Source organism: Lissotriton helveticus, chromosome 8 (assembly GCF_964261635.1).
Source record: "Lissotriton helveticus chromosome 8, aLisHel1.1, whole genome shotgun sequence".
Taxonomy (NCBI): Eukaryota; Metazoa; Chordata; class Amphibia; order Caudata; family Salamandridae; genus Lissotriton; species Lissotriton helveticus.
This window is the reverse complement of record NC_136069.1, coordinates 1,137,740,893-1,137,767,310: the sequence shown is the minus strand read 5'-3', so window position 1 is coordinate 1,137,767,310 and position 26,418 is coordinate 1,137,740,893. Positions and strand designations below refer to the sequence as shown.

The 26,418-nt window shown below is 42.4% G+C and overlaps 1 protein-coding gene across 1 annotated transcript in view; it reads right to left on the bottom strand.

The window, feature by feature from the left end:
- The window catches only part of IL18RAP (interleukin 18 receptor accessory protein), a 245,707-nt gene that overhangs the window by 176,880 nt on the left and 42,409 nt on the right, over positions 1-26,418 (bottom strand). The window lies entirely within an intron of this gene.

Sequence of the window (26,418 nt, the reverse complement as noted above, 5' to 3'; positions counted from 1 at the left end):
ACTCCATATTTGAACGGATTCGAGTTGGTTCAGTTCAACAGAAAGTTAGTTCATATAGCAGTTTTAAAGGGCAAACAGAAGTGAGTGCTGTCGCAATTCTGGTTTCGAGAAATTTGGCAATCGTCATACTGACTTATATTCTTTAAATGATACATTCTTAGTAATAATATACATTTAAAAATAATGTATATTGAACGCTGGAGTTAGTTTAAATATTGATGAGTAATTTTTAAGGAAAGGTTGTTGCAAGACAATCATTTGTGTACCCATTCATTAAGATAAAGGGTGCTTCTTTCTACTCTTGGGTTTAAATTTTCATGAGCTAATGTTTGGTTGAGCATGAAGACATGTATGTTGTATTCACGTTTGCATTTACACATTAAGTCACATTTGATATATTTTGAAAGTCCTATTTGAAAGTAAAATAATTTATGCTTTTACTCAGTTTTGCATTTGTTCTTGAGTTACATGTTCACAAGTATAACCATGTATTTGGAGTTCACTTCTAGATGTTAAATTAAAGTTAGCCTGACTAAAGGCCTTAATTCTGAAATTATTTTTGTTTGGTCAGTGTGTTCTTTCTTTTGCTGGTGCAATCTCAAGGTTTCATTTGCTAGAGAAATTGAGTATTGTGTGTTTTATTTTACTTATAGTTAAGCCTGAGAAGAGAAACCTTGGCAAGAAACGTGACAAACTAATGAGCAGATGAAGCCTCCGATTCAATGTGTATCAAAAACCGGGAATGCTCATGGTTGCAGTAACTGTGCAAGTTCTGTAAGATGGAAAATTCAAGTGATTTTGCAGATGCATACCATGAGAAGTGAAATGATTGGTTCCTGGTGGGGGGGAGAGATATGATTGCTGTTGGTTTTAATTAGTGTTCACACTGTCAGAAGCTAGAGCAGATTCCCTTAGACTTTGAGGGGTACGGACTTCTCTGCTTCCTTTATTCTTGCAGGTGTGAAGCTTGATCCTATACACTTATTACAATTCTAGAAGACTTCTACTGGAGATTAACTATGCAGACACCTGGACGCACTTCCGAATTTCCTTGAGACCCTATTCTATGAATCATTCTTATTCTAAACTTCGAGCCTTGATTAGATGACTTTAGAAATTATTCATGTTTAGGAGAGAGAATCGGAGTTTCTTTAAGGGACACTTATTTTATTTCTCAGTTTTTGTATTGCTGTGGCTGTCATTATTTCATATCTGATTCTACTGAGACTGAACCCATTCTGAAATTTCAGTTTACCAGCTGTAATCCTGCATCTTTTTAGTTTTCCTGACATGCATATACATTGGGCGGACTGACTATTAATTGGCTAAACAACCTAACTTCAAATACTGATTTCTTTTCTTATTGTAAGGCCAAATATTCGCAAAAGTTGAATTCTTTTATTATTGTGAACCCCACTGGCGTCGCTGTCAACTTAAAAACATCCATCAGATGAGAGACTGTAAATCACGCACCTGCGTGCTCTCAAGGGTTTAAGAATAACACATAGGTTCTTTTCTGTACTTTATCTACATCCCTGTATAAGGTGGATTTTCATTTGTATTTTAGCTGCAATCTCAAGAAGAGAAATGGAATTAGAAAGAATGTCGAATTGATTCCAGAGCACTTAATACATTGGGTAACATACGCTGTAAGTATTTGGTTCATGGTTTAACTGCTATCATAAATGAGCACCTCAAATAGTGGCGCTGTATCTGATGGTCAATGATTTACTTGCTGCAAAACTCTTTTGTTTATGTCACCATTCTTTACAGGTGTGAAGATCACCCTTCCTGTATGGAGGTATTAATTAGATAATTATATTTTGCACAAAAATTTCGTGTCATGAATGCAGTAGCTTGAAAAGATTGGGTCCTGAAGAAAGCCTGGGCTATTGACCCATGTTGGCTGAAACTAGTAGACCAATTAGATCAGCGACGTATTTGGTACAAGCCGCTCCTGCACTTTTTTAATAGGTTTGGAAGTGATATTAAAATAAAATAGGTTGTTTCTTCCATATCCTTTTTAAACCTTCACATTTACTGCACTGCACTAACACTTTCCATAATCTGTCCTATTGTAGATTCCAGGTTTACACTTTACAAACTATGGACAAAGCAGGTCACTGGGTCTCATGTGATTCTTTCTAAGAGTTGTCAGTGACTAGTATGATATCCGATCAACAAATTCTCCCTTTTTTACTGAGAGGTGCTGTTGTAGGAAAGAAGGAGATCCAGATGATGACACTGGCCACGAAAGGGCAGTTGATGGAAATCCAACTTGGTTCATAACAGTCACTTTCCTATGTATTGGACTGACAAAATGAGTGAGGGGTTGATTAGTGGCATACACAGATTGGGGGCTACTAAATCAGTGATTGTACCTTGACTTTTAGCTTAGACCACCAGATTCTATTGTTTAAGTATTCAATGATTTACTTGTCCCTACAGACCTCAATTTGGAACCATTCCATTATGTATTCAATTGAGGAATAACAGAGAAACTAAGTTAAGAAACTCTGGGACTATGTTGCAATTATAGCAATGTGTATTTATCGCTTGCACTTTAACACAATAGATTTTCGTTTGCACTCTGATAAACTAGTGGTGATTTTAACATTTCTAAATTTCTCTAGGTGCTTCTGCCAGTATTCCTAATTTATTTTCTTTGAATTTAGTGCACTGGTCTCGCATGGATTCTTTCAGAGCACAGTTTGGATTATCTGGTCTTTTCTCTTTTCTTATTTGTGGATTCACTTAGTTTAATATCTTTCGAGGGTCAATTGGACATAGAGACTTCTTCTCGTGGTCATCTGTTGATTAAGCATGAGCTGTCCTTTTCCTTATTCTTGTCACAAAGTCACACAGTTTTGAATATCCTTGGGCCTAGGTAACTCTTCACATTTATTTTTTTGATGTTGTTAATGTTGGTGGGTATGTACACTTTGGTATGTATGGGTTTATATGTGGAACATTTTTTATGAGGACAAAACACTGTTGGACTTGTGGACTGCATTTATATGCCCCCCAAAAATGCAGTGCCTTGCGATTGCAATGTTATCATTGTTGTGTATTTTTGACAACCTTTCCCCTCTTGAATAAGAATATGCTCACTGTTTGGTTTGACCTTAAAAAACTATGTTTACCCCAACAAAAGTATGTTCACCCCCTTTTTTCAAATACATTATTTTGTTTAGTTTGTCAATTTAATACTTTGTCCCTAAAGACACGATGTAATGACCTGTGTGTCATCATCTTCGGTGTACCACATTCAGAATAGGTTTGTACATTCTAGAGCCTTCATCGTGTTTGAGTGTAATCAGAACTCCCACTGGTCAGTTCCTGCTGGTGCTGTGTGGCTCTAAATTCAAATTGTCTTAACTGTTGGAATGTTGGTCACATAGCAAAAGCCTGCAGAGTGTTGAAATTTAAAAAAAAACAAGTGAGTGAAGGAAGTTTGGGTTCGAGATGAATCGGACTCTGATCCTGACGATCTACATTGTGGTGAAGTCTCGATTCAAATCTGTCAGAACAAGTGCAAAAATCCAATTGACAGTGTTCTAATAAACAATCATCCAGTCAAGATACTCTTTGACTCCGAAGCCAAAATTACTTTCGTTCCTAAGTGTTTTCATAACTCATCTATTTTGGGCAAAGTGAAAGTGTTCAAGCCTGACATTAAGCCTCTTGCATATGGTGGCCAACCCATCATGTTGTTCGGCTACTTTGAGGGCGACAAGGAGTACAAGCAGAAACTAACTGCTGGGGAATATCTACAACTCCTCAAAGGGTGACAGTATAATAAGTTGGATTCAACAAGCTGATCTCAGCATTATGCTAGTTACTGGTGGGGATCCATGTGCAGTCTTGAAGGAGGATTTACTATCATCACATCCCAATTCTGCTGGTTCACCCGAGGCTGCCAAGGTTGATCAAGTGGATGAACTTGCACTGAGTTTGTGCAAGTCTTCAGTGAAAAGTTGGGGTGTTTGTCTGACTATACACATAAAATTATCCTGAAGCCAGATGCTGTCCCTGTCTAATACAAAGTGCCTAGTGTACCGTTAACCCTGAAGGAGTCCATGCAGAAAGAACTACAGAAGTTGCTAAAAGAAGGAATCATTGTCGAAACCAAGGTGCTCGCTTGCAAAGCCTCAGGTGAGGTGAGGCTATGTGTGGACATGCGTGCGCTCAATCGTGCGGTTACAGCCGACAAGTACCCTCTTACCAATATTGCAGGGATGCTTACACAATTAGGTGGGGCTGAAGTCTTCTCCACATTAGACCTCAAAGCCGCAAATCATCAGATGAAGATTGACCCTGACTCCATGGACCTCACAGGGTTTATTACACCGTTTGGTAGATATAAGTTAACTAGGCTTCCTTTCGGACTGAATTCTGCAGCCTCTGTCTTCCAGAGAGCTATGGAAGACGCCCTGCATCGGTTACCACGAGTTAAGATTTACCAGGACGATGTACTGATACATGGTTCTTCACAGAAGTCACTTGATGAGAGACTCAAGGCAGTCCTAGAACTATTCAAAATGCTTGGCTTGACTTTATGTGAAAACAAATGTAAATTTAACCTCACCGAGATTGACTATTTGGGGCATAAGTTGTCCATGGAGGGTGTCAGCCTAACAACCACTTACTAAAGACCATAGAGAACCTTCCAGTGCCTCAGTCCAGGGACGAGTTAGTCACCTTTCTCGGCATGGCTGAATATTACAATACATTTGTCCTGCAATTTGCTTCCCATACTTTCACCCTAAGGGCTCTCCCTAAAAAAGGTGTGAGATTTTCTAGTCACAACAGTGCTAAACAGAATTTGATGTTATAAAAGCAGCTTTATGTAAGGTGCCCTTTCTCCAGAGTTTTGACACTTCTGCACATTCCATTCTCATCACCGATGCCAGCTTAAAAGGTCTCTGTGCTGTTCTTAAACAGGTGAAGGATGGGCACAAGATCACTAGCATATTCTTGTCATGAGCTCTGGTGGGATCCAAAATGCAATACTCTGTCATAGAGAAAGAGACTCTTTGCATCTTTTGGGCAATTAGGAAACTAAAGAAATTTCTCTGGGGAAGTTCTATGGCTGTGCACTCTGACCACAAACCCTTGAAATACCTATTCACTAAAAAGAGTCTTGATGCTGTATCCTCAAGGATAGCAAGGTAGATTGTGACACTCCAAGACTATGATTTAATTGTACACCACATACCTGGGGCACCGGGTAAGGTTTCAGATTGCCTCTCCCACCTTGTCTTGAACAAACCCAATCAAACCATTGAAGTCCCTGGAGATTCCTGGGAGGATGACAATTATATGGTGTGTGAGGTCATGGCTTGTGTCTTGAGTGAAAGAGAGTGGAAGACTTTCATGGAGAGTGACCCTACGATTTTGGAAGTGTGCAAGTTGGTGATTGAAGGTTGGGGGGTAAAGACCCTGAATGAGAACATGCAAAAGTATTGGAATGTGTGTCATGGGTAATCTGTCTCCGCTGGCTTGCTTTGGAGAGGTACCAGGCTTGTTCCACCCCTTCCATTTAGGCAAAATAATTGTGCAACAAGCTCACCAAGGTATTTCTGGTGGCCCAGAATTGATCTCATGGTTGAGCGTATGATAAGTGATTGCCCAGAGTATATTGCCTCTGACAAGGTCTATAACACTAGAGTACAACCCATGGTTGTGCGTGGGACCCCGGTTGGTTGCTGGCGGGAAGTAGCTTTGGATCTTCTTGGTCCCATTACTAGCATCTCCGGCCATTCCTATGTCCTGGTGTTAATAGACATGTTTTCCAGGTGGCCGGAGATCAAGATTACTCCCAGCATTGAGACTAAAGACGTCACCAAGTTTCTTGATGAAGTCTTCTCCCGAGAGGTACTCCCGGACTGCCTTCTAACTGACAACGGGGTCCAATTAGTTTTGAGGGAGATGAAAGACTACTAAGCAGAAAGGGGAATCAGGCACAAGTGGTGCTCTCTCTATCATCCCGAAAATAACAGGATGGTGGAGAGGTTTAACTACGTTTTAAAAGAATCCATGCAATTGTCCAAAACCCGTAACAAGGATTGGAAGTCTGAGGTCGCTGAGCGTTTAAGGATTTACCGCCTCTCACCTCACTCAACCACAGGTTTAGTCCCTTTTGAGCTTTTTCGAGGATAGATTCCCAATACCCAGATATTTCAAGCGTGGATAAGGGATAAATGTGTGAATGTAAGTTTGGATGCTGGTTCTGGTAGGCTGACTCCTGCTCCTAGTGCAGATCCTGGCGCTGTATCTTGGCAGGCAAGCCAAAACACAAATAAAGACACTCAGTCACCCAAACAACTGTTTCCACATGCACTCTTAAACCTATACACCTAGTCAATCAACCATTCACACATCTATGCATAGAGTTACACACACCCCATCCAACCACACACAAACTCAGGGGCATATTACCAAGGGCCCTTATCGCTGCTTTAGCAGGACTTTTTTCCGCTAGAGCGGCGATAATTTGATCGCCCTATTACCAAGCTGTCGCTAACACCAGTTAGCGACAGCTAATAGGCGATAGCGGGCATTTAGGGGGCCACTTTGCATGTCAGCGATAATTATCGCTAATGACATGCAAAGTGGGCGTGCCAAGATGTTAGCGACTGAAAACAGTCGCTAACATCGCTATCTCCTATTACCTACAAAGGCGTAGTTTTGGAAATATTCGCGTTAAGCGCGAATATCTCCAAAAGCTAACACCTGCCCAGAGCAGTTCTTAGCCATGTTATCCAATGGGAGGTGGATAACATGGCTAAGAGCATTGTCATGATAATGTGTGAATATCGCTGTATTTCCAGCGATATTCACGCATTTCGAATGATTTTTATCGTTTCTGAGATAAACCTTGTGGATAGCAAGGTATCTCAGCGATACAAATTGTCGTAGCGCGGCGAGAAAATTATTCCCGCTACCCCTGCTCAGCGATAAATATCGCTATTGCTAGGTAATATGCCCCTCAGTGTCCCATACAAATACTCACCCAACTAATCAATAACTAATATGCACACTCATGTAGTTAGTGACCAACTGATGCAGCATGTTATACAACAACAGATACAGGGATGCACACATTCACATAGTTTAGTTACTAATCCATGTATTAAGTGATACACTTTTAATTACTCACTTAAACAGTCAGACAGCTACTACATCCTCCATCCAGACAGGTACATATCCACTCAATCGTCAATACAGATTGATATATATATATAATACATATCTAAATGTCAAACTAAACCACATTCACTGGATGATGTCATCCAGTGATGTCATCAGTGATGTCACTGACAGTGATGTCATGAATAATGCAATATGTGACATCATCAGCAGTGCATTGCGGGTGCGCAAGTTATAGTTAGCAGAACTAACTATAACAGAGGAATTTCTATGGGTTTTCTACGAGTGAAATGGCCAGCTAACTATAACACCCCTGAACGCTATGGTTTTTCTGTGAATTTCTAAGGTTTTTTAAATGCCAATTTATAACTATAACGTCTCTAAAACCTGGTTTTTTTCAGTGAATTTGAAAGGTTTTTTAAATGCTAATTTTTAAGTGCGATAGTAGTTATATCTATTTTTTGTACTGATTTTCTACAGTTTTTTAACTGTTTATTTACAAGTATTTTATTTATTAAATAACATTATATATTTTTCTGAAAATTGCAAAAAAAAAGTTTTTTTAATTCAAACTGAAATGTTGATGATTTTTTTCTGTTTTCATTTTTTATTTTAATATATTTATATTATTTTCATTTTAACATTTTTTTTTCCAAATTCTTTTCAGGGTCACGCACTCAAAGCGTATACATCACGGTGGGTGCACGGATTCTAGCCACCATTTCAAAAAAGTCATTAAGGATCCACGTATGGTGTGCGACGGCTGCGTGTTTTTCAGTTACATCATATACATTTAATATTACGTGATGTGTGTGATTGGTATGCGACCAGTCCGCGACTCCTGCTCCCGTGCATTTGCGATACATGCGCATTACGGTACGAGACGCTTGCGCGGTGGTATGTCCAGCGTGACACCATATACGTGCTGGGGCACGCTGGGTGCGCGACTCCTGCAAAAAAAAATGTATGTGCCAAAATTATATGTATGTGTCTTTAATATACATATTAGGGCAAGAGATTATCTAGGATAATCATAAAAATAATATATTTGTACTTATAATAAACGTATAATATTTTTAAATATCTTTTCGCGAAGTCGGGTCCGTACATCGTGAGCTCAGAGAACCAGGTCAGCAGAGCTGCTTTAGAGCCAGAGAAGCCAGGTCAGCAGAGCCGTTGTAGAGCCAGAGAACCAGGTCAGCAGAGCTGCTCTAGAGCCTAAGAAGCAGGTCAGCACAGCTGCTCTAGAACCAGAGACCCAGGTAAGCAGAGCTGCTCTAGAGCCAGAGGTCCAGGTCAGCAGAGCTGCTCTAGAGGCCGATAACCAGGTCAGGAGAGCTGCTGTAGAGCCAGAGAAACCAGGTCAGCAGAGCTGCTTTAGAGGGAGAGAACCAGCTCAGCAGAACTGCTATAGAGCCAGAGAACCAGGTCAGCAGACCTGCTCTAGAGGTAGAGAACAACGTCAGCAGAGCTGCTGAGAGGCATAGATCCAGGTCAGCAGAGCTACTCTAGAGGCAGAGAACCAGGTCAGCAGAACTGCTTTAGAACCAGAGAACCAGGTCAGCAGAGCCCTTTAGAGGGAGAGAACCAGGTCAGCAGAGCTGCTTTAGAGCCAGAGAACCAGGTCAGCAGAGCTGCTCTAGAGCCAGAGAACCAGGTCAGCAGATCTGCTCTAGAGCCAGAGAACCAGGTCAGCAGACTGGAGTGGGAACAGTAATTTTTACCCCTCAGCTATCCAACACTTTCCCTACTGTTACACTCCTTGGAGTGGGAATAGTGATTTTTACAATTCCGCTGTCCAAAACTTTCCCTACTGTTACAAATATTTGACTAGGAGTAGTAATTCCCTCCGCAATTTAAAAATGTCCCTACTGTTGCACTGACTGGAGTGGGAACAGTAATTTTTACCAGTCCTCTATCCAACACTTTCCCTACTGTTGCACTGATTGGAGTGGGTGCCGCTCGAAGTCGTGCACAGGAGGCTCACCTTTGCATTTGAAAAATCTTTTTCCCTGAACTGACTCTGCCTGTTGGGGGTAATTTTCACCGGCGCTGCTACGGGGTGGGACTGCGAGTCCCAGGAGTGCAAGCGGCGTTCCTGGAGCCGCGCCTGGGACTCTTCCCACTCCACCCCGCCCACCGCCCCCAGGTGTTTATAACCACGACTCGCGGCCCCCGCTCCGCGGGAGCCGCTCGAAGTCGTGCACAGGAGGCTCACCTTTGCATTTGAAAAATCTTTCTCCCTGAACTGACTCTGCCTGTTGGGGGTAATTTTCACCGGCGCTGCTATGGGGTGGGACTGCGAGTCCCAGGAGTGCAAGCGGCGTTCCTGGAGCCGCGCCTGGGACTTTTCCCACTCCACCCCGCCCACCGCCCCCAGGTTGACACGCCCACCAGACCAGTAATATCAACGTGCTGCGGGACGCGTTCGCGGGACGCGTGCGAAGACCGGGCAAAGAGCGGGCCGTTTGAGGCCGTTCGAGACCGGCAGAGACTGGACTGGACTATACTCTTTGGCCCCAACTGTGTTCTTTAACTCCATTGGATTTGAGCCCAACCCTAGAGCAAGCACTATGTCAACTCGTGAGTATAGGAGTAGGGCAGCGAAAGGCAAGTTGAAAAATGGAACACTAGACGATTTTATCACCAGGACCAACATTGCTATCGATACAGAAATTAATAAAATGCAGCGCAGGGTTTCAAATGAACTAGAAGCAGCAAGAAGGCTATCCCAGGAACTTATCATGGCCAAAAAATCCTCCCTAGGGCATATTGCTTTTGCTAAAACACCGGACCGTTCAACTGGCCCAACTCCCACAGTGATTGTGATACAGGCCGATATCCACCAGCCATTAGCAACTATGCCATGTACACCCAAGGTGGAGTCCGTACAAGAAACCCCTGCCAGCCCAAATTGCCCAATAGGCGGGGAGTTTGAGTCTGATCCAATACGCGAGGGTGCCCCCCCGGAGAAGGTATTAAACATCAATCCCATGGGAATGACTGGGGAGCTTTTTCATATACCACAAAAGGTGCCAAATTACAAAAGAAAACGTAACCACACCTCTGCCTATACGAGAAAAAAGACTAAGGTAGCTATGGCCCAATTACCCACGCAGGCACCTCCCCAGACATCCCCTGAACCCCCTTTAATGAGAAATATGTGCCCCCTTAATCTAGAAATAGAATCCAGGCCTGTAAAAATGGTGGGTAAATGCGACCCAGATAAATCAGTAGAAAGCGATAATGGTGGGGTCCCACTTTGCACTATAAAAGGGAAGGACGCGGAATTCTTGTCAATCGTGTGGGGAACATTAAAAAAACTTTTAAATCCCCTTGAGGCTAGATTAATAAGAATAGAAATGCAGTTGCTTGAGATTGAAAAAAGTATTTTAAATGTAGCCACCCTTAGCATACCAGATAACAAATTAACTTCTCGACTGCCCATTACTAACATCCCACCACCATCACCAACTATCACCACATCACTCCCCGTTGTCACCCTGCCAGAAGTCTTGAAACCTAAACCCATCCCAAAACCCCGGCAAAAGGGTGTTACAGGCATTACTGATAAAAGGGTGGCGGTGGATGTAAATCAGCAGGTGATTCCTCACGCTCCGGCGCCAACAGCGGCGATTAATGAGAGGGTTACTAGGTATAATAACACCCATCTCACAACACAGAGAGTAAAGTCTAACACAAATCACTATAGGGGTTATGTCGAACTTCCCCCTGATGTAAGGCCCTACGTAGCTGTGTTAACAGGGGTGCCAGAATTGTTACACCATCAGCAGGAAGACTATGGGTCCTTAAAAAACAAAGTGATGCACTGGCTCAACGTCAACAGGCCAATACCCAACCACCTGAGAAGCAATATCCTCATGGTGCGTCGGGTACCCTGGATAGGGACCACGCATAAGTCTATTAACGGCGATTGTGTAATTGTTTCATTTGGGGATCCCAACACTGCAAACTACATTCACTCCTGGAATAGCAATAGCCCAAATTCGCCTATTGCATGCAGACCGTTAACCTATTTTTACCCCCCACGTCCACACTGTAACATAGGAGGGAATTGGAGCTGGATCCCGGAGAGAAAGGGTGGGCTCTATAATAATAACTGGCAAAGTGCACATGGAGGGTGGGGAGGAGTCCCTGTCTACAATAGATTTGGGTGCCTCGAGGAAGTAGACTGACTCCCTTGCAGGTCTAGTAACACACTGCCAGTAGTAGATACAGCTAGTTGCTCTATCTACCGCCCGGGCCGACCTGCTTCCTCTTCCCGATATCCCCAATCTGGAGATTGTAATAAAACTTCAGATGAGAATAGGCACAAAGGTGGTTTCATCCCTGACCACCCTGCAGGCATTACAAATACTTTAACAACTTCAATTACTAAGCCATACAATGCCGGAAATACTAATATAGACAAAGTTAAATTAGACAAAAGCACTAAGGATAATCCCTTTGCCGAGGTGATGTTAGGATCAACCTCTACGGCAAAGGAAGGCACGATTTCTTATTCCCAAGGTCAGCCCAGGGTAAGCAGGCTTACTCTGGCAACCTGCGATACTGATAAGACGGTGACCCCACGCTCACTTTCCATACTTTCTTGGAACATTGCAGGGCTGGCCAATAAAATACACTCCCCTGAGTGGGAGGAATTAGTAGAAGGCTACGACATATGCCTGTTCCAAGAAACATGGGCCAGGGGAAAACAGTGCCATACAGGATATGCTTCCTTTGAAATTCTGGCAAACTGGGGAGGGAAGGGACGACCATCTGGGGGTCTTCTGATCTGGGTGGCGTCTCACCTTGGATGCAGGGCATTGCTCCATGAAACCAACTCAGCGGACTTTCAGTGCGTTGTTTTGGAATGGGCCCATGGTGAAAGTATAGCATTGATCAACGTGTATTCAAGACCAGTAGGGATAGCAGGCACCTCGAGAACAATCGAGGACCTAGCATCTTTCCTCGACTCCGCCAGCCTATGCTCCACACTTATAGTGGGGGGAGACTTCAACACCCAATATGAGCCTCTTCCAGATCATTTAGTGGGTGTCACAAGTGAAGAGGACGATCTCTGGGAGATCCCCACTTTGGTGGCCCCACCTGTAAAAGCTTGGTCACCTATCGCCACCCAAATAACCTCTCTAACGCTATGCCACTCGCTTAGGGCTTGTAATGGTCGAACTGAAGGAGATATTCCACCAAAATATACCTTCAACAGACCAGGCTACGAGTCACAAATAGATTACATTATGGTTTCGGCAAAGGATTGGGATAAAGTGGAGGACTTCAGGATAGTCGCCAGGAACGATAGCGACCACAATGCTCTCTCACTGAGACTTGTGGTCCAGGGACTGTCCATTGGTATGGAAGAAGAAAACCCACCACTCCCAGCTCCCCTGGTCCTAAACAGTAATAGACGTAGAATCAAATGGTTGAAACTTTTAGAGAACCCAATTAACATCCAAAGGGTGTATACAGCAGTGGTCCTTGCGTTAGAAAAGGTTGAGGCTCTCACCCCGCACTTAGCTTTAGAAGAAGCCGAGGTATCCAGTACCACCCAAACTACCCCGGCTGAGCTCTCTGGGCTTGGGGTTATCCATTCTGAGTTATGCTCTAACCTGGCAGAAGTATTGAACCCGGTGGCCAGGATGAAGAAACCCAGGAAGAAAAGAGCCTCGTGGTTCAATGCTTCTTGTAGGAGAGCAAAGGCAGCCCTATTAGAATCCCTTAAAACAAGGGATAGTCCAGCGAAGATCAGGGAAAAACGCCTAGCTTATAAGGCCATCTTACGCACTGCTAAAATAGAGTGGGATGAGGAAAATTGGTCAGAAATGACTGCTGCCCTCGAAATCCGAGACAGCCGAAAATTCTGGCAAATTGTTAAGCACGGATCAGCTGAACCTCTAGTTGCAGTCGAAGCAAATATAGCACCCACTGCTTGGGAGGATCATTTCAAAAACTTGTATAGATCACATAACCCGGATTATCCGGTGACTCCACTGGAGCTCACAATGGACCAAGTTACTGAAAGTGTAGCTCCCATGGATGGATTCACTGTGGAGGAAGTTATCAAGGCCATCTCGGGGCTGGCGCCTGAAAAGGCGCCAGGCCTCGATAGGCTACCAGGCGACCTATACAAGCAAGAAGTCAAAATCTGGGCCCCATATCTTAGGGTGCTGTTCAATGCAATCCTGAATGGCATGGCCATCCCTCCCACTTGGCTGGGGGCAGAGATAGTCCCTATTTTCAAAAAGGGTTCTCCTCTGCTCCCGGTCAATTACAGGCTAATAAGCCTGATAGACGTCTCGCAAAAGCTATTCACCAGGCTATTGTTGGATCGTCTGTTGGAATGGACGATGGAATACGACATACTGAGTCCTTTCCAAGCAGGCTTCAGGGAGAAGGTCTCAACGATAGATCAGGTTTTCCGGCTTGCCCTCATCCATTGGAAAATGGTACAGTTGGGGGGTGGCAGTCTCTATACTGTATTTGCGGACCTGAGGGCGGCCTTCGACCTGGTCCCTCGCAGAAAACTCTGGGAGGTGTTGGCCAAACTGGGGGTACCTAAGGGCTTGTTGGAGATGATTATTCATCTCCTCACCGCTAACTATGCACAGGTAAGGTGCGGCAAGGAGGGTGCTCTATCGAATAGGTTCTCCGTTGACAGGGGGGTAAGGCAGGGTTGTGTGCTTGCACCAACCCTGTTTTGCCTCTATGTCAACGGGGTTATCGCCCACCTGAATGGGGTGGTCGATTCTGATGCCCCCAAGTTAGCTGGAACTAGAGTGCCGGCGATTATGTTCGCCGATGACACTCTATTGTTATCAAAGTCTACGATGGGAATCCAGCGAGTACTTGACGGCTTTGTGGGTTTTTGTGGGGAAAACGGTCTAGAAATTAACATCCTAAAGACCAAATTTATGGTATTCAATCCCCCCCCAAGGATCCGCTTTACCCCCAGTATTGGACAAAGTAGACTGGAAAGGGTGACAACCTTTGAGTACCTGGGAATTACCTTAAATGAGAGAATGTCCTGGGGTACCCATCAAGAGAAAGCACTCCTCAAATTGACTCAGTTTTCGGGTGGTACCATAAAACTCCTGTGCAATAACAAGTCATCTATTCGTCCTGTTGGTCCACCTTTACAGATTTACAGGGCACAGGCAAGGGGGGCTGCAATGTATGGGTCTGAGCTTTGGGGTCACGTATCCTCTCAGGATCTGATGAAAGAGGAGAACAGGTTTATTCGGAGGATTGTAGCCCTTCCTCCTAGTACCCCTCTTGTCCCCTTAAGATTGGATCTTGGACTGCGACCCCTTGACGAAGAACTGGCTTTTAGACCTTTGGCATACTGGCGTAGGTTATGGTCAGTTCCGGAGCTGATCAGCTACAGACAAGGACTTCAGGAGGTGCTTGCAATGCCCAATGCGGGGGAAATTAAATGGTTGAAATTTATCAAATCCGGGCTGGAGGGGTTGGGTCTTTTGAAACTGTGGTCTGACCCCCTATCCACCTGCCAACTCTTCCCCAAAAAGACACTGGCAAAGGTATACTATGATAGTAAACTAATGGCATTGTACCGTTGCCAAAATCATGGGTCATTAACAGAGACATTCTTATGCACCAAGGACATGTACAGTTTTGAGCCAATGTTAGATAACTTATATCCCTCCTTGCTTAGGAAACTCTACTTACAATGGAGACATGGGTCTCTCCCACTCCGACTATTCACAAGTAAGTGGACCGAACATGCAAATAGCGTTTGTCCAGCTTGCAAACTGGCCGAGGAGTCTGAGCTCCACATAATCTTTTTTTGTCCAGTATATCGTGAGATACGCAAGAAATGGATCGTTCCTTTGTGCAGAAACCTGGGATTTGTAGACTGTCTAGTCGCTTTTAGAGTCCTCAAAACAGACCTGTCGAAACATATTGTATTCACAGTAGCTAAGTACTTAGGTGCAGTGTGGTTTTTGAGGACAAAATGTATTAAGGCCGCCCAGTGACCATACCATATAATAATGTGATGAAATTTCCTGAATGAACTGCATGACTTGTAAAGTATAATTATGTTTTAACTGTTTTAATGGATCATTGTAATGTCTTTTATGGTGAAAAGTTTTTTACCGAAATAAAGAATAAAGAATAAAGATTGGAGTGGAAATAGTAAATTTTATCTCACCACTATCCAACACTTCCCCTACTTTTACACTCACTGGCGTGGGAATAGTAATTTTCACCCCTCCGCTATCCAAAACTTTCCCTACTGTTGCAATCCTTGGAGTGGGAATCGTGATTTTTACCTCTCCGCTATCCAACACTTTCCCTACTGTTGCACTCACTGAAGTGGGAATAGTAATTTTACCCATCCACTATCCAACACTTTTCCTACTGTTGCACTCCTTAGAGTGGGAATAGTGATTCTTTCCCCCTCCGCTAACCAACACTTTCACTACTGTTACAATTATTGGACTGAAAAAGTAATTTTTATTCCTCCGCCATCCAACATTTTCCCTACTGTTGCACTGACTGGCATGGGAACAGTATTTTTTACCCCTCCGCTATCCAACACTTTCCCTACTGTTTCAATTATTAAACTGGGAATAATATATTTTACCCTTTCACTATCCAACACTTTCCCTACTGTTGCACTGATCGGAGTGCGAATAGTACATTTTATCTCACCACTATTCAACACTTCACCTACTTTTACACCTACTGGAGTGGGAATAGTAATTTTTACCCATCCGCTATCAAATACTTTCCCTACTCTTGCAATCCTTGGAGTGAGAATGGTGATTTTTACCTCTCCGCTCTCCAACACTTTCCCACTAATTGGCGTGGGAATAGTCAATTTTTTCCTGTAACCGTTCAACACTTTTCCTACTATTGTACTCACTGGAGTGGGAATAGTAATTTTACCCATCCACTATCCAACACTTTCCCTACTGTTACACTCCTTAGAGTAGGAATAGTGATTTGTTGGCCTCCGCTACCCAACACTTTCCCTAATGTTACAAATATTAAACTGGGCATAGTAATTTTTACCCCTCCGCAATCCAACAATTTCCCTACTGTTGCACTGACTGGAGTGGGAACCGTACATTTTGCACCTCTACTATCCAACACTTTCCCTACTGTTGCACTTATTGGCGTGGGAATAGTCAATGTGATCTTGCAACCATTCATCATTTTTCCTACTGTTGCACTAACCGGAGTGGGAATAGAAATTTTTACCCCTCCACTATCCAACACATTCCCTACTGTTGCACTCCTTGGAGTGGGAATAGTGATTTTTAACCCTCCACTATCCAACACTTTCCCTACTGGTACAATATTGGATTGGAAATGTAATTGTTATCCCTCCGCAATCCAACAATTTCCTTACTGTTGCACTGACTGGAGTGATAACAGTAATTTTTACCCCTCCGCTATCCAACACTTTCCCTACAGTTGCACCGATTGGAGTGGGTATAGTACATTTTATCCCTCCGCAATCCAACAATTTCCCTACTTTTGAAATGACTGGAGTGGGAACAGTAATTTTTATTCTTCCACTATCAAAAACTTTTCCTACTGTTGCAATCCTTTGCGTGGGAATTGTCAATTTTTTCCTCTCTGCTATTCAACACTTCCCCTACTGGTGCACTCATTGGCTTGGGAATAGTCAATTTTATCCTGCAACCATTCAACACTTTCCCTACTGTTGCACTTATTGGCGCGGGAATAGTCAATTTCACCCTGCAACCATTCAAAATATTCCCTACTGTTGCACTGACTGGAGTTGGAACAGTAATTTTTACCCCTCCGCTATCCAACACTTTCCCTACTGTTGCACTTATTGGAGTGGAAATAGTACATTTTATCACGCCACTATCCAACACTTTCCCTACTTTTGCATTCACTGGAGTGGGAATAGTAATGTTTACCTGTCAGCTATCCAACACTTTCCCTACTGTTACAATCCTTGGAGTGGGAATCGTGATTTTTACCTCTCCGCTATCCAACACTTTCCCTACTGTTGCACTCACTGGAGTGGGAATAGTGATTTTTCCCCCTCCGCTAACCAACACTACTGTTACAATTATTGGACGGGAATAGTAATTCTTATTCCTCCGCCATCCAACATTTTCCATACTGTTGCACTGACTGACGTGGGAACAGTATTTTTTACCCCTCCGCTATCCAACACTTTCCCTACCGTTGCACTGATTGGAGTGGGAATAGTACATTTTATCTCACCACTATCCAACACTTTCCCTAATGTTGCACTCACTGGAGGGGGAATTGTAATTTTCACCCCTCAGCTATCCAACACTTTTGCTAATGTTGCAATCCTTTGAGTGGGAATTGTGATTTTTACCTCTCCGCTATCCAACACTTTCCCTACTGTTGCTCTGACTGGAGTGGGAACAGTATATTTTGCCCCTCCACTATCCAACACTTTCCCTACTGTTGCACTCATTGGCGTGGGAATAGTCAATGTGATCTTGCAACCATTCATCACTTTTCTTACTGTTGCACTAACTGGAGTGGGAATAGTAATTTTTACCCCTTCACTATCCAACACATTCCCTACTGTTGCACTCCTTGGAGTGGGGATAGTGATTTTTAACCCTCCACTATCCAACACTTACCCTACTATTACAATATTGGACTGGAAAAGTAATTTTTATCCCTCCGCAATCCAACAATTTCCTTACTGTTGCACTGACTGGAGTGGTAACAGTCATTTTTACCCCTCCGCTATCCAACGCTTTCCCTACAGTTGCACTGATTGGATTGGGAATAGAACATCTTATCGCTCCACTATCCAACACATTCCCTACTGTTGCACTCACTGGAGTGGAAATTGTAATTTTTACCCCTCCACTATCCATCACTTCCCCTACAGTTGCAATCTTTGGAGTGGGAATTGTGATTTTTACCCCTCCGCTATCCAACACTTTCCCTCTTGTTGCACTCATTGTCATGGGAATAGTCAATTTTTACCCCTCCATCCTCCAACACTTTCCCTACTGTTGCACTGATGGGAGTGGAAATAGTAAATTTTATCTCACCACTATCCAACATTTTCCCTACTGTTGCACTCACTGGAGTGGGAATATAGCTTTTTACCCATCCGCTATCCAACACTTTCCCTACTGTTGCAAACCTTGGAGTGGGAATTTTTGCATTTGTACCTCACCGCTATCCAACACTTTCCCTACTGTTACAATTATTAAACTGGGAATAGTAATTTTTACCCCTCCGCAATCCAGCAATTTCCCTACTGTTGCACTGACTGGAGTGGGAACAGTAAATGATGCCCCTCCACTATCTAACACATTCCCTACTGTTGTACTCACTGGAGTGGGAATAGTAATTTTTACACCTCCACTATCCAACACTTTCCCTACTGTTACAATATTGGACTGGAAAAGTACTTTTTTAATCCCTCCGTAATCCAACAATTTCCTTACTGTTGCACTGACTGGAGTGGTAATAGTAATATTTACCCATCTGCTATCCAACACTTTGCCTAAAGTTGCACCAATTTGTGTGGATATAGTACATGTAATCCCTCCGCAATCAAACAATTTCCCTACTGTTGCACTGAATTGAGTGGGACCAGTAATTTTTATCTCTCAGGTATCCAACACTATCCCTACAGTTGCACTGATTGGAGAGGGAATAGTACATTTTATATCGCCACCACCCAACACATTCCTTACTGTTGCACTCACTGGAGTGGAAATAGTAATTTTTACCCCTCTGCTATCCATCACTTTACCTGCTGTTGCCCTCAATGGATGGGAATAGTAAATGTTATCCTGCAACTATCCAACACTTTGCCTACTGTTGCCCTTACTGGAGTGCAAATAGTAATTTTTACCCCTCCACTATCAAAAACTTTTCCCACTGTTGCAATCCTTGGGGTGGGAATCGTGATTTTTTCCTCTACGCTATCCAACACTTTCCCTACTGTTGCACTCAATGGCGTGGGAATAGTCAATTTTATCCTGTAACCATTCAACACTTTCCCTAATGTTGCACTCACTGGAGTGGGACTATTAATTTTACCACTTCACCATTCACCACTTTCCCTACTGTTGCACTCCTTGGAGTGGGAATAGTGATTTTTACCCCTCCGCTATCAACCACTTTCCCTACTGTTACAATTATTGGACTGGAAAAATTATTATTATTCTTCCACCATCCAACAATTTTTCATATTGTTGCATTGACTGGAGTGGGAACCATAATTTTTACCCATCAGCTATCCAACACTTTCCCTACTGTTGCACTGATTGGAGTGGGAAAAGTTAATTTTGCCCGTCCACTATCCAACACTTTCCCTACTGTTGCACTCATTGGCGTGGGAATAGTCAATGTGAACTTGCAATCATTCATCAATTTTCCTACTGTTGCACTCACTGGAGTGGTAATAGTGATTTTTACCCCTCCACTATCCAACACTTTCCCTACTTTTGCACTCCTTGGAGTGGGAATAGTGATTTTTACCCCTTCACTATCCAACACTTTCCATACTGTTACAGTATTGGACTGGAAAAGTAATTTTCATCCCTCTGCATTCCAACAATTTCCTTACTGTTGCACTGACTGGAGTGGGAACAGTAATTTTTACCCCTCTGCTATCCAACACTTTCCCTACTGTTGCACTGATTGGAGTGGGAATAGTACATTTTATCTCACCACTATGCAACACTTTCCCTACCGTTGCACTCACTGGATTGGGAATAGTACATTTTACCCCTTCGCTATCCAACACTTTCCCCACTGTTGCAATCCTTGTAGTGGGAATCGTGATTTTTACCTCTCCGCTATCCAACACTTCCCCTACTGTTACAATTATTAAAGTGGGAATAGTAATTTTTACCCCTCCACTATCCAACACTTTCCATACTGTTGCACTCATTGGTGTGGGAATAGTCAATGTGATCCTGCAAGCATTCAACACGTTTCCAACAGTTGTACTCACTGGAGTGAGAGTAGTAATTTTTACCCCTCCACTATCCAACACTTTCCTTACAGTTGCACCGATGGGAGTGGGAATAGTGCATTTTATCCCTCTGCAATCCATCAATTTCCCTACTGTTGCACTGACTGGAGTGGGAACAGTAATTTTTACCCCTCAGCTATCAAACACTTTCCCTACAGTTGCTCTCTGGAGTGGGAATATACATTTTTGCCCCTCCTCTATCCAATACTTTCCCTACAGTTGCGTGGATTGGAGTGGGAATAGTATATTTTATCCATCCACAATGGTATATTTGACCTGACACTTGTCAGAAGTGTGCATGCTTGTGCTACACATTGACACCATGCTTACTTGATAACTGGTGTGGTGTCTATGTCTGTGTTAGCAATTTGTCCTATTGATCACAGTTAGTGTTCATGATTGTCATTTGATAATTACATTTTTAATTGGGTTTGGGTATGGTGTCTGTGCATTTGTCCAGAATGAAAATGCTGTGTATTCCTGTTCAGTCTGGTCACATTGCCATCCACTGTTTGCCTGCACATCGTTGAGCTTGTTGTACTTCTTTGGATGTTGTTTGTGAGATTTGTGTTTGGCTATTGGTCTTTGATCATCATTGGTTCAGACCTCCCTGAGTGGGATTCTGAAATTTGTAGATACACACCAAGGTGTATCATTGGTTGTCAGGAAACTCACAGGACCTTATTTGCACCTTGATCTGTGTTTCTCACAGACGTTGAATAGTGCAGGTGTGATATGGGTAGATGAGGGGTATGTATGAAGGTCCTACTTTGACAGTCAGGGAGTCTGACAATGAGCTTGTGTGTTGTGCTGGTGGCATACAAATGTTAAGGTAGTTGACACAGATCTAGGGTTGGTCACTGTATGGCTTCTGGCACTTCCTATCATTCTTGTGCCAATGCATAGCTTGCATTGCTGTATCCCAGAAATATTGCACAGATGTTACTTTAGTTTAATTTCAATCACTGTGCCACCCATGTCTGATTTGATGGCCTTAGGGTAGTGTGATATGTTTCTCCTCTTGCATGTCATGTACAAATGCTATGTGGCTTGCTACATGGTTTTACTGCACTGTGCACTCCACTGTAGGCTAGTCTATTTATTGTCATACATTGCTGCTGGCTTATGATATGTGTATGTGGCAGATTGTCAGTGTGGGATCTGACTGAGGGACTTGGCATGCAGTGTGAACAGTTCTATGGTGGTTAATATGCAGAGAGACTCTCCATTTCTTAATTTTCTCACTTTGATTCACATTAGTGCAAGGCAGATGTGAGGAGGAGGGATGTCCCGCCCCTGACCTTCTGTGCAGAGTGTTAATCTTCACCCCACTTTCCCAATCTACCTTGCCTGTCGAAGTGTGAGGTGCGAGGTCAAACCACACCTGGCTTCTACATAGTGCATGGAGGGGGGCACAAGAGGACCACACAGCATGGGCAGAAATGGATGTAGGAAGCGTGCTGTGGGCTTTGACCAGCTGATGTGGGGGCACCATGTGGTTAGGGTCAAGGTGGAGCCCTGGGCAGCTGCCAACACTGCCCATGCCTGGCGCCTGCCCTGCCTACTACTTTGTGGCAGGTTTGTGCGCATCTTCACCAAAGCAGCACCATGACAGAGACATTTCAGGGATTTCTAGGTTGATGGGAGAACCCGATGTGGAGGTGTAAATTTCTAGCAAGCAGGACATGTGTAAGTACGCTGGGGGGATATATTGCTGTCTCCACCAGGGTGTCTGATGTAGACAGGAAACTTATTTCAGCACCCTAGTTGTGTGTTGTGGTTGTATGCAGAGATGTGTTATTAACTTACCTGGGGTGTTGACCGCGGTGCCATCTTGGCTGCTGGTAGTGGATCAGGTACAGCAGAGGAAGGGCTTGAAGAGCTGGATCCATAGCAGTCAAGAACTTGTGAAGGTGTCCCGGATTCGAGCTTCTATATCTGCAGTGGTGCTTCCGCTCTCTCTAAGTGGCTGGTTTTTCCGCTGCAATCTGATGAGCTGTTTGAGACATCTTGATTTGTCCGGCTGTAATAACGTAGTTCCGTATGGCGGTCTTTCTCTATTGGCTCCCTCCGCAACTGTTGCGGAAGAAAAGTTCTGGAGGGTCCCAAAACTCTGCAGCGGACAGGAAATGGGCCATCTTTGCCCATTATAATATGGCGGACACGAGGACTGCCACAGGAGTGAGGAAAAGGATGTTTTCTTCCACCGCCAGCACCGCGGATGTTGCAAAAACCCCCATCCTAATGAGCCCCTTATTTACAATTAAAAAACAAAAAGTATTTAACAACTAATTATAAAGTAAGTACAATTAATTTACCCCCCACTCTACACCTCTATAAAAGGAAAATCCACACACAAAATATACAAACCCTAATTAAATATCAATTAATAAATCAATATTAATGATCAACTAACTAGTGATTAATTAAACATAAATTAACTCCCACACGTTACCCCTATAAACCCCACAACCCACAAAAAAAATTAATGACACAATTTCCATACTTAATTTTCAGTTAATTAATTAATAATAATTAACTACTATTTATTAATTAAATACACATAAATTACTTCCCACCCTTTACCCCTATAAACCCCACAACTCAAACCTAAAATTATTTACATGATTTCCATATTTAATTTTCAATCAATTATTTAATACAAATTAACAACTAGTTATTAATTAAACAAAAATAAATTACTTTCCACCCTTTACCCCTATAAACCCCACAACCCACACCCTAAACAAATTACACAATTACCAATTAATTAATTATTATGAATTACCAACTAATTTATAATTCATTACACATAAATTACTTCCCACCCTTTACCCCTATAAACCCCACAACCCGGACTTAAAAGCACTTAAAAATTACCATAATTATTTACTAATTAATTAATTAATATTAGTTAACAAACAATTAATAATTATTTACAAAGAAATTACTTAACACAATTAACACTCTAAAATCTCAATTAAATAAATATTAATAAAACATATTCATTAATTTATTATAGTTACATTTCTTCACACCCTATTCTCCCATAAACCCACAACCTGCTATGGAACAAAAAAACACAAAATGAAATAAAAATAAAATTAATTACTACTTAAAATTTACCACATATATTGAAAAACATAAACAATGCTTATACAAAAAAATACTTCACATACATTTAAAATGTAATGTAAAATACATAACACTAATTAAAAAATGATATTTTATACAACTATATTTTTGTAAACAGTATTAATGACTTTTATATTTTTTTAAACAATATTTCTTACCTTTAATTCGATATTCTTGACCACGATATTCTTGCTGTCGATATTTCTGGCTGGACTGTTCCCATGAGGCACAGGGTCAGACTGATTTGCATATGGCCATGTCTGAACTGGGGTGGCAGAGTGGGCTAAAGAACGGTGATGGATCAAACCCAGATCTGTTGACTGGGTGTGAGTGTTTGGTTCAGATGCTCCGTCCATCACCACCCCCTTTTGTACCGCTTTGTTCGCCATAAGTTGGCAGGGTATGCGTGTGTCCCTTGCTCACTTTGCCACTGGATTCAAGCAAGCCAGGCTGAAGACGGCGGGAATGCCAGAAACCGGTCCTAGGAAGCTTGATTCCGGTCCTGGGAAGGCATGGCTTGGCAGTTCGGGCTGGACTGTTCCCATGAGGCACAGGGTGAGACTGATTTGCATATGGCTATCTCTGAACTGGGGTGGCAGAGTGGGCTAAAGAACAGTGATGGATCAAACCCAGATCTGTTGACTGGGTGTGAGTGTTTGATTGGTTCAGATGCTCCGTCCATCACCACCCCCTTTTGTACCCCGTCGATATTTCTGTGTCACGATATTTCCAACTCGATATTTGTGTAAGTCGACATTTCCAACTCAATATTCTGTCTGAATAACCTTTTTTCTTTGTTAGAAAAAGATTCATTCAGATCAAGTTAGTAGCTAAAATCTTATTTTGTGTATGTCCACTTCTTGGATATTGTAGTGATGTCATCCTTATTCTTGCAAGACAATCTTATATTGTGTATGTTGTCCTTATTCTTGATAGAGAATCTTATATTGCGTATGTCCACTCTTGCATATTACAGTGATGAGGTCCTCCTTCTCGCTAGGGACATGTTGATGTGGAAAATGTAGTTCTCTCTACAACTTGTTATAAAGGTATTTTAGTAAGAAGGGGTGGTTTAATGACTTCGAAAAAAGAAGAGGAAATTTGATGCCTTTGATCAAAGAAATGCGGGTCCATCCTTTGTAAAGTAAAAAAAACTCATCTCTGGTTGAGAGAATGGTTTCTTAGACATGGGAAAAAAGCAACATGAAAACCTGAAGCCGCTATCGTAAACGGGTGACATTGTATTCTGAGGTTCCTCTCAACCCTTTTTTTTTTTTTTTTTTAATGCAGGTCGGAGAGATCTATTGAACTGTGAAATACACAGTAATTGTTCTGTAATGTGTCACAAAAGCATTATTTAAACTTGATATATTAAGTTTACTTCTCTATTTAGAAATAGTAGTTGTATTGCCTACCGTAATGCTGTGATAAACACATTGTTTATAAGGGGAAAGGATTTTTCAGCCAGGCAATGCAATAAATATATTTCTGTGTAAATAATTATCCTAATGTTTATTAAAATTTGAATTGCTTATTGTGCTTGCGAGTAGCTTAATATGATACCTTAACACAGAGTCCTTAAGTGTCCCATGGGTAATGTAGGAAGATTTTCCTTGTGTCGGAAAGATAAAAAGGTTATTTTAGAAAAGGCAGTGCTAGGATTTAAAAGTTTGGGATCAAATGGATCGTCGTGCCACCATTGTCTAGTGGTCTTCCATATTTCAGAATTCTGTCGGTGTCCTTCTTAACACATCCCCAAATCGAAGAGTGGGTGAGACAGTCTTTATACTGTGACCAACTCAACAATTAACCTCGGGTGGTGTGCGTGTAAACCGCTCAATGCCCACGGGAAACTTCCTGGAGTTAGAGCGAAGGAAGACAGACTTATTCTCATGTTTTTGCTTCAGGGGGACATTATTGTGAATGCGGTTTTTCATGAACTATATTTCTTTGGGTTGGATATGTGTAATCTGAGCCTAACTATAACATCCCTGTAATCTTTGTTTTTTTTAGTGAATATATATTCACTGTTCCAATTTAGTCCTTTAAGCAGCACAGCAGTCCCTCTGATGAGGTTCAGTTCAAGATCTATAAGTGTCTGATTTTGAGTGGTCAGAGACACAATACTTATACGAAAAAGTGCCTTTACTGTAGGGGGTGACTTTTAAGCAGCTCTCTGAAGTGCACAAGGATCCCTATCAATCCAGTCCTGTCTGCCAGGCTGACCTTTGGGGGTAAAGCAGTGCATTGTGTGTTGACAGTACACTACCTATTGAAGAGTAAGTGATAGAAACTCTATCATGCAATTTGTTGATGGGCTTACTGGAGCCCACGATGAGCGGGGCTCATGAGAAGAAGACATTTTTCCAGGTACTAATGTTTCTTGTGAATTTTCCATTGACTGAGAAGAGGAAGTGGGCCCTTATATTTTCTTCACAACAAGAGACACCTTTGCCTAAAAAAAGGTCTTCTGAATAAATCCTTTTCACCAAGATGCAAAATAAGAATAGAACACTTACCTGATAGAGGAAATGCAATCCCTTTTACATCTTTTACTAACACAATAGTCCAAAAGACGATGAATGTGAGCTCCATGGTTGCTGCGACACTAGTCTCTGATAAGTCGAAGAACGTCAGGATAAATCGAACATTTTTCGTTCTCTAAAGGAGACAAAAACAATACCCGGCTACCTCTTTGCACCACATACAGTACTTCATTGGCCAGCATTTTCATGCTCAGTGTTGTATATGTGAGAAAACCCTCTATTGCACAAGAACAATATGTTCCCTAAAAGTATGACTGAAATTGTTGAGCAGGATTTAATGATGGGCGTTTTTCTTTCAGGCGGCATGGGCGTTTAACAACTTGTAAAATATTAGAATATTTCCGATTGACCAAACTTTTTTACATAGTATATTATATTATTTTTTGCACGTTATACTCACTGTCAAAACAAGTGTTTATTTTTCCTAAGATTTTAAGCAGTCAGAAATCCTCTTTGATCTCCGGTCTTGTCTTCTTTTTTCCTTCATTCTTTTTCTCTCTCTCTCACCCACGGTCTCTTCCTCGCTGTCTCTCACTTTCTCCTTCTCTCGCTATCTCTCCCTCTGTTTGTCTC